Genomic DNA, 9,655 nt, shown 5'->3' with positions numbered 1-9,655 from the left:
CTCGCAGTGTAATATTAAAGACATATTTAACAGCCTTTCCTTCACCTTCTCCCTTTCTTTCTCCCCACAACTGGCAACTCTTTCGTCTGCACAGGATATCACCAAGATTGATTGCACAAGATTCACCTGCATACCAATCAAAATGTTTAACCTTCCATTCACCCACACGCTCTGAGACACATGATCTTCTTCAAACAGTCACCCTGTGATTTGCAAATAGGGGAAAAAGTGACTGGTAAGGCAGCAGAGTAATGGGCTTAAAATGCAGTGAACTGAACTGTTCCGTATGCAGGCCTTGGTAAACAGCAAAGTACTTATTTACAAAACACCTTATTTTACCTTCAACCCACAGTAATTGATTCTACCTCATTTCTAAATTCGTAGAAATCTAGTGTCTTTTTTTTCACTAGCAAACCCTTTGTTAGGGATCCTGTCCTGCAAAGTCAGTTAGGGCTGAGAAAATGCCTGTAATTGTGCATCAGCATAAAAAAAAGACACTAACAATGGGCCGACTATCTCCACAGAACATGGTGAAGAGATCTGTACCACACACATAAGCAGGAAGCCCCCATACTGCCCCAGAACTGAAAGCAGCATAACCACATCAGCCTAAGAAAACATTTAAGCTAGTAAGTCCGTGGAAATAGTCTTGCTGATAATCTAAACTGTCTAGGGGGCTGCTGCAGCAATGCAGCAGGCAACAAAAACCAGGCTTTAGCTCGGAAGCCCCAGTCTGTCACACAATGGAGATGAGAGAATGTATTTTACCAGAAACTAGGCTAGTGAGAAAAGAATCCCTTGAAAACCAATAGGTCTTACGGCATGACCGTTTCTTTACATACACGCACCCAGCCTCATTCTAACGTCGAGCAAATCTCAATCAATTCTCGTTCTCAACCGTAGGGAAAATTTTGCAGACACTGCCAGATCCCCAAGAAATGCTATTGAAAACTTGGATCTTTCTCAGTTCTTCTACTCACAGAATTCAACAGAGACACAAACAAACAAGGTGCCCTGGCAGAGTCACAGAAATGCTCTCTTACTTCCTTTCCTGGTAGCCTTCTAATTGCAAAAGCCACAGCCTTATTATCCAGGACTGTGATCTAGCAGTCTATTATACTCCAGTTCTACTGAAGATAAATGATCAAAAATACTAATTTCATACAAAACAAATCACTGTATTTCATAATTTCTCTGATTTCCACTATTTGAGTTATGGGTTTTTCTGCTTTCATTGCCTTATTCTGGTACTAAAAAGTAGATATGAATCTATATTATTTTCACCGTACAGTCAGCAGTGCTCGTTGCTTTTACTCCTCAGCAGGATCAATTATCAATGAATAATTAAAGAGTGCTTGAAAGCCCAAAAACACAGACTAAAAATTGAAATACTTCCAGATGAATGTATGTGCTTCATTAATCAATTTTACCATGGCCAATCACAAACTATTTTTTAGTTCTCTTCCTAATGACCCACATTAATACCACACTTGGCCCTTGCCAAGTAACACAGAAAGTCAATCATGTCAACAAGGCTACAGGTTTTGGAAGGTTTTTTATCCTCAGAGACAAGCTTTAGAGTAAAAAAGACAGACATAGCTCCTGCAAAACAAGTTTGACATTTAAAGAGAACCTGGCTTTTAACTCCAGATTTTGACACCTTTTTTCATTATATTTTCTGTTCTTAGGAGCCACAGTACAAACACAAGTGACAGAACAGATGATAGTATGGATTGCTACATTATCTTTCACAGAGAAAAAACAAATGCAGGGGTGGAAAGAGAGCTTTCTATAGCCAGAAGTACTGATGTTGACTCCTTACTTTTATCTTACTTACCAGATTAATACCTTGTAAATGCTTTGATCCTAAGTAACTTAGAATTTGACCTGCTGATGAGAAGAAAACTCCTAAAGACCATACTTATAGAATACGTCCTTCTCCATACCTGGCAGAGATATGCACTAGTGCATAGCTATAAACTCAAATACATTTTTATAGTGCAGAGCCACTATATCCTGTAGGCTCTACTGTAGTATCAGAGTTGCCAGGTATAACATTACAGTACAATGAAAAGCACAGTAACAACAGCATGGTGGTAAAGCCCTAGGCTGCAGCAAGTAAGAATAAGACCAAGTGCAGTGGCCACAGACACCAAGAGAAAGAAAAAAAATCCCACCAAATAACAAGAAAAAAAACTACTCACCCTCAAAAGGCCTCAGTTAAACAAAGATCTTACTCTTGCTTCCACTGCCAACCCTTAAATGAGATTTGGATCCTGGTTCCACCCCTTCCTGGCACTCAAGTGCATTGCATGCACCTGGGTTGGCCCTGCCTTCCCACCAGGTACTCATTCACTGGTTCGAGCCATGACATGGCATTTCTGCTACACCAGACCTTCATCTCTGAAGTCTGGCTGCTTACTTTAAGATTCATTGACACTCCGATCTCACATCTCAGAATTTCTACTTAGAGAAAATTGGGAATAACAGGTTTATGAAAGATAATTTGTAGCAACTACTCTTAGCAAATCTAGTCTTCTGCCTTCTAAACTGGCAGTGCTCTCTCTCCTATGTTACTTTGTTTTTTCAAAATTTGTAGCCAGATTTAGTTTTACTATCTTCCCTCCCCTTAAAAATATTTCTGCACTGTATTAGTCAAAAGGCCTACTGAACAAGGAACAAAGAAATGAAACATTCACAACAGACTACAATTAAATGAGCAAAAATATTTGAGAAATGGATCAATAAATGAATAGAATACTTAAAAAACCAAATGAGTTCATGCTTTCTGAACTACACAGAAGTATAAACATAATATTCAAAAGTTCAATACATAATGATATACATTTTATGCTTCTTATGGACAAAAAAACAAAAGTACTATCATTGATAATTATAATTATACAGGTTGAACCACGTACTTACGAGTAAATAAACAGACTCTTCACAAGGGGTCAAAAGTGTACTTCAGTGCATGAGAAGAGCTGGCTGCCAAATAACAAAAACACTGCTTATGCTAACTGTCCTGTGCTTTTCTTTAAGTTCAAAGTGCCTGAATGTTCCTCAAATATTTTAAAAAAACGATTCTTCAAGCAATCTGGTGCTTCCTGAAAGTTCTAGCAGAGTAGTAACCAATAACTTGAAGCACTGATAGAACTTGCACAGTGACTGATCTCATAAAAAACAATAAAGAATTTCTTGACTTCAGCGACATATGCCCTCAGTAATTATTTGCTAACAAAAAACAGGGCATTGCAAAAACAAAGAATAATTAATAGTGCTGTGCTTTCAGATATCTGTATCCATTTTCATATCCATATCATATCCGAGATACCGGATGGTACTGTTTTTCTAGTACTCTTGTAGAGAAAAAACTTGGCTTGTTTTGGCCATAGTTCTTTGGAATTGTGAGATATTTGTCAGGACAGAAATAAAATCTCATTTCACATCCATAATTGTTTTAACTAACAAACAGAATAAATGGGTGCACAGAGAAGCAAGCGCAGCAGCTCCAATATGTGTTCCAGAGCTCTTTTGCAGCAAGCAGTACTTGAACTGACGTGTACAGTCACTAGAAAAACGATGCTTTTGTTAGAGTGATACCTTTATGAGAGAATCCCATGCATTCTACTGAAGAGAGGTTTGGTCCTTGGTGATAGGGATTGGAGGCAATTCTCATCTTCCTCACTTGTCCCAGATCAGAAGCGAAGGCACACAAAGCAATTTGACATTTGTATCACTAAACCTAGAAAGAGAAATAAAATTATATTTTTCTTTGAAACTGACTGATCCCTGGAAGAATATGCACAGGCAAACAAGTAATTTGATTAATCTCAGATTTCAGCTACCCGGCATTTAATTCACAATGGATTTATTCCCCATTAGTTGCAACTGATTGCTTATTTGTAAAGCCGAGTAAAACCATGCTGTTCTGGTTTGGTAGCATTTCACAATCCCTGCATGGTGAGAGGTTACGGTGAAATGTTGCTGAGAACCAAACCCAGGTAGCATTACAGGCCTTGGCTTGTTATATTGGGGATTTGCTAGGAACACAGCTACACTGGTGCAAATCCTCTGTATTGGTGGAGTCAACAATCCACAGTGGTTTTGAGCAGAGGTTTTGTGCAATTCAGGCTAGGCAGACTTTGAACACTGCTTTTACCAAACGTTGCAGGAGCACACCAAACCATACAAATGGAGGGACTTCATCCCTATACTAAATCCATTCCTGAACTCCGCATTTCCAGTGTAGGAAAAAGGATAGGGTAGGGTAGAGTAGGGTAGGGTAGGGTAGGGCAGGGTAGGGTAGGATAGGAAATTTTTTATCAGTTATTGCTCTTGGCTTTACATCTGAACTCAAGAATGGATAATCTTCAGACAATCGAACGTTACATTATTTTATGACTCTTTTTTTCCTGAATCAATTGGGTTTTCTAATGAAGTCATATAAGCTTTACTTGCTGAATGTGGTGCTTCCCATAAGACTAGTTAGGTGTGCCTAGATGTATTTTACTGATCGTGTTTTATTAAAGCACAGAAATTAATGAAGGAAAAGGTTTATCTCTTTTTCTTCTTCCATAACACTGTTTTTCTTTCCGGCGTTTTTTGGAGTGTATTCTTCATAGGTTTGTCCAACCAGGTTTAAGCTTTTCTACTGAACAAGAAAGAGCTGTAAGAAAACACCACTTTGAGTGATGCTGGATAAACAGAAGCCATCTGTCGAAGCAGAGCTAGTAGAATTTCATTTGTAAGAACCACTAGACTTCAGGAATTCTGCTGTCACTTCAATCCTGCCACTTCTGAGATATAAAGCAATGGGAGATTCAGGTAGACTTGCCAAAATTAGGGATGGATCCCCTCTGCATGACTTTGCATATTATGGATTTGGCATTTCCCGAACCTAACTAGTATGTCTGCTCAGGCTAAAATATTTCATTGTTACAACAATTTGCCAATGAATTTTTTTTCCTTCTTATGTATTTTCCAAGCCAGTATCTTTATCCAACCTCTTCCAGGCTCACACACATTTTTCTGGTACGATCACAAAATGATTCACTGTGGTCATTGCTTCAGCGTTAGAATATTATAGCAGCCTATAAAGATGATCTAGATCTTCAGCAAAATTTTATAACATGCCTTCTGAGATTTCATTCAGCTGCTGGTCTGCTCACAATTCCCACCAAACAATGCAGTGTTTTACATATGGGCTGGCTGAAACCTTGTAAGAAGGAATCACATATTTCACCTCTTTTGAACAATTTGTTAAATTACAGCTTCAAGACATCATAAGGCTTTCTAAGAAAGGCTCTGAAAGTCCTGAGTAGATGAATCACTGTGATTCTGATGTCTTTCGGGAGTTATGGCCAGTAAAATCTTTGCCACACAGAGATGTGGAGAGCAGGAATTCCAACTACCCTAGCATCAAATAATTGGGGATGGAAATGTAAGCAGGATCTGGGCACAGCCTGTGGGATGTTATGGGCACAGTCAGAGAATACTCAGCAACGGGATACCACTGTCTGAAGCATATTACTGATTTGGTTGAAAAAGGCTATGTTGACCACAGCTGTAATTCTGAGAGTACCTTTGTGGCAAAAGAGAGTAAAATATTAAAAGCTTCTCAGTGAATTGTAGCACAGTGAGCCATTGTCTTCCAAGTCTAGCTGGAAAACAGAGGGGCTTTACTTCCCTAACCAACTCATTATTACCTCCCATATGACCTCCCCAGTTATCACAGCCCAGTTTGCAGAACTGAGTAGATGAACACTCCTAGTCCTTCTACTCCAGCACAGCACAAAGGCCAGTGCTTTATTACCCGTGTGAGGTATCATGCTTCTGGACACTGAACACAAGTGTTAGCTTAGGCAGTGTAGCTCCATCCTATTTGCTTAGTGGGTGCTGAATAAGAGGACAAATGCGCCAATCACACAGAACAGACTTTATATCACTTTTCTGCAGAACAAAAACCTCTCTCAATCTATTATCTCAGATTTATAATGGAAAACATGACTCATCTGAAGCTACCGTACTCAGAATAACATAACTGCAGTTCATCTACAATGGTGCAGCAATGAAAAATCTCACAACCATAAATATTTTTGTCACCACAGTATCTGCTGTGAATGGGGAGCAATGTAATCACAGTCCTGACATCATGACTGGTATCAGTTTGTCTTGTGTCTGAGTTCAAGATACTATCATAAAAGTTACACAACTGTCAGCCAACTATTCTTGTCAGGAAATTTAATAAAATACTTAGTAATCCATTCCTTGAAACGTAGAATTTGCATGGCTTCTGCTCTTTTATCCCATGCCTATTTTGAAGGATAGTATCACACTCTCTATGCCTTCTTATAGATTCAGGGCTTTCAATTTTGCACAAAAAGAAGCTATATCTTAAGAGTATAAATGAATTTGTCTGCAAAAAGCATTACAGATAATAAATTAAAGCTGGTGAAAACGGAGTGAGTATGCTGTAAAGACTATTAGCTTTCCACAGTACTGCTTAACAGTACTTTAGATCTGAAACAGAATAATCAGATGTTAGAAAAAAAAACGGATTACTAATTTATTGCTTTTTTTGAATTGAACTTGTAGTTTTAGTATCCAGCACATAGTTTTAATGTAAGATATCCTAGACCCAGTAACTATACGGTAGTGAAGAAAGAACATGACAGTTTAAAAATTAACTGCAATGCCAGTTTCAGAGAACTTACAAAAATATTTTCCATTAACTCATAGGCAAATACAGATTCCAAAGCTTCCTTCTCACAACCTTTGTATTTCTGTTAGCTAGAACAGTCTAGCAAACTTTTGGCATCTTGACACTGTGGTATCAGAGTATATTTAGCTTTCTTTTGTAATACTGTGAGAGTTTACCTGATATTTGAGGGAATTACTGGAAACTTATCAAATTGTATTGCCTTCAACATCCATGAAAAGTTGGTGTGTCTCAAAAGACAATACCTGCTACTACAAGGATTGCTCTGAAAGTAACGTTTTCTAGTTTATTCTGTTGGCCCTATTTGTCATAGGCAAATGCTGGTGCTACAACTGTAGAGTTTGAATCTTCCCACCAATTTGTTACATTTTGTTGCCGTGTAACAGATGGCAGCAGAGGGGCAGTCTGACAAACGACGTCTGACATGGAAGCGCAGATGAAGCAAAGGTATGGAATTGAATTCTTCCATGTGGAAAAAAATGGCACCTACAGACATTCATCAACACTTTCTGAACGTTTATGGATATCAACTAGTGGATATGAACATAGTGAGGTGGTGCATGCTGCATTTCAGCAGTGGAGACAGTGACAGTGGGTCACCTTCTCTGATGCAGATTTTGACAAGTGTTACATGCAGCCTCTTGTTCCTTGCTGACAAAAAAACATAGCTAGTTTTGTAGATAAGAATTTGCTCTAATAGTGTTATTGTGCTCTTTGTATTTATTGCAGTTTTCATGGAAATAAATAGGAGGCACTACTTTTGGAGCAAGCTATGTATTTACTTTATCATTATATCCTGATATATCGTGCAATCCGTGATTAAGAAATCATTTTTTAAGCTTACAATGTAGTCTTTAAGCATTTTCTATGATTATTTAACTTATACTGTCTCTTACTTCATCCCTGTGATGCAAGGTCCTTTGCAAAGACAGATAGCTTTTGTAACAGTTAATAGACAGACCCAAATTGTAAGATTTTCTTTCTTGGTTTCTGCAATTTACACTGCTTTTTTGAAATATTCATCAAGTTACTTGATCTAGCTATATTTTTCCATTAAGTCTTAAGGTGAACAGTCAGTCATTGTCCCCAGGAAATCCCATCTTTGCTTGTGTAAATGAATGAACTACTCTCAACCTCACAAAATTTTCTCCCTGGTAGCACTGAGAAGCCTGCTTGCTTGTGCTGGACCTAATCTGGAGTTCAGTTTTCAGGACTGTCAGTCAAGTACCTTTCACACAGCCTAAATGCCTAAATTCATTGTGAAGTGCAAAGGAAAGGCATGAAAGGGACACGAGTTCTTCAGCATTCACCAAAAGCACTGATTTAAAGCAAACTATATCACCTGCTGCATGGGTTGACTTTTTTCTTGCATGGGTTTTCTTAGCAGAGCTAAGAGCTAAATATTAGCCAATACAGGGTTTCAGGTCATCTTCTGAACAGACACAGACGATAAGCTTGTGAGCTCAGCTGTCTGCTCTGATTGCCCTGCAAATGATACTGTTTTCAGCAGGAGCTACAGGAATTTAGACAGAGTTTGTACTAGTTGGAATTGCACAACTACACACTTCTGCACTCAGATGGCTGTGGAAGCACAGTGGAAGCTTACTTACTGGGTTTCTGAAAATAGGCTACCAGAACTCTGAATAAACTCTTACCAAGCAAAAGAATCCTTCCAGTCTAAACAGTAACTTTGTCCCAACAACCTATCTTTTCCCTTGATACCACACATCCAACAAGGGTCATTTGCTTTCAGGATTTATACAAAATCTTAAAATATAACCAGCTTACTAACATCTTTTCTTTCTGTCCCTATAGTGAAGGGCTTACAGACGTGTCATTTACTTTCAAGACCCAGTTCCTAGAATCCTACGATTATTCTCCTACATTCTTCTCACAGTTGAAGCACTGTGTATGCTGGTGCTTGCCAGTACCCTAAGGCAATGATATATGTGTTGCAGGCAGACTAGCCAAGGCTGCCTGCAGCTCCATACAGGCCAACGTACCCTGCTGCACAGTGTAGCATATTGACACAGCATGCATGACACTTATACAGCAGGTACAGCCCTCCAGGCCTTCATGACTCCACGGGAAAGAACATGAAATAGATAGTGTCAAAAACAGACTAAATTCAGTAACTCAACTTTCGCTCTCTCATTTACATGGTTTGGGAGCTAGATTCTTTAGTTCTAAACAGAATCATGGCTAACTTCTGCCATTCAAACAGAAGAGCAATTTGACAGCAAATTTGGCATGCATCTCCATTGTACTGCTAGCTTGAGTTGTCTCTGGGCCCTGAACCAGGTTTTTCTCAGCCTAGCTGAGCCATGCTGCCAGTAACCCTCCAAACCACCACCAATGTCACTGCAGCAGGTGAAGCTCCCGCAGGTGCAGCAGGGCTCAGCACTCTGCTCCTCCAAACTGCCCCCAAACCACACACAGATCCAGGGCGGACCACAGAGATCAAGCAAGTGGAGAAAGTTCCTTTTGTACCAGAATTTTGTACCTGAGCTTTAAGCATGTTAGCAATGTGCACTACAATTCTCTTAAATACTGTACATAACTGCTGGGTTACCTATGGCTTGCCTGCACTGCTCTCCTTAACGAGTTCGGTTAGTGCATCATGCATCAGAGGAAAAAGCAGAAAAACAGATTTATAATTGGTCTTCAGCCGGGATTCAGCACGAATATTACATGGGTCAGGATTTCCCGCTCGGGCAGCCGCTCAATAGCTAGAAGCGAGGCAGGAAAAAGGCGAGGCGCTGCCCTCGACGTGAGGGATGATGAAAAGACCGCTCAGGGTTGCGTTGTACCCGCTCGGGACGGCGAGGCGCGAAACGCCACAGAGCGCCGCGCGCCGCAACGGCTATAACGGCCATAACGGCACCGCGTGCTCGAGCGCGCCCACGTGACGCCGCGGCGCAGCCCGCCCCAGGA

General features: G+C 39.9%; 1 long non-coding RNA gene across 1 annotated transcript; it reads right to left on the bottom strand.

Annotated features, from left to right (window-relative positions):
• Positions 1-2,910: 2,910 nt before the first annotated feature.
• On the bottom strand, positions 2,911-9,641 carry LOC109368938. Its single transcript, XR_002117437.2, has 3 exons — positions 9,294-9,641; positions 3,604-3,745; positions 2,911-2,988 (listed from the first exon to the last, which is right to left on the bottom strand). It is a non-coding gene; the product is annotated as an uncharacterized LOC109368938 (long non-coding RNA).
• Between the last annotated feature and the right edge of the window lie 14 nt (positions 9,642-9,655).

Source organism: Meleagris gallopavo, chromosome 8 (genome assembly GCF_000146605.3).
Source record: "Meleagris gallopavo isolate NT-WF06-2002-E0010 breed Aviagen turkey brand Nicholas breeding stock chromosome 8, Turkey_5.1, whole genome shotgun sequence".
Classification (NCBI taxonomy): Eukaryota; Metazoa; Chordata; class Aves; order Galliformes; family Phasianidae; genus Meleagris; species Meleagris gallopavo.
Note: the sequence above shows the minus strand (reverse complement) of the source record. Positions and strands in the feature narration are given on the sequence as shown.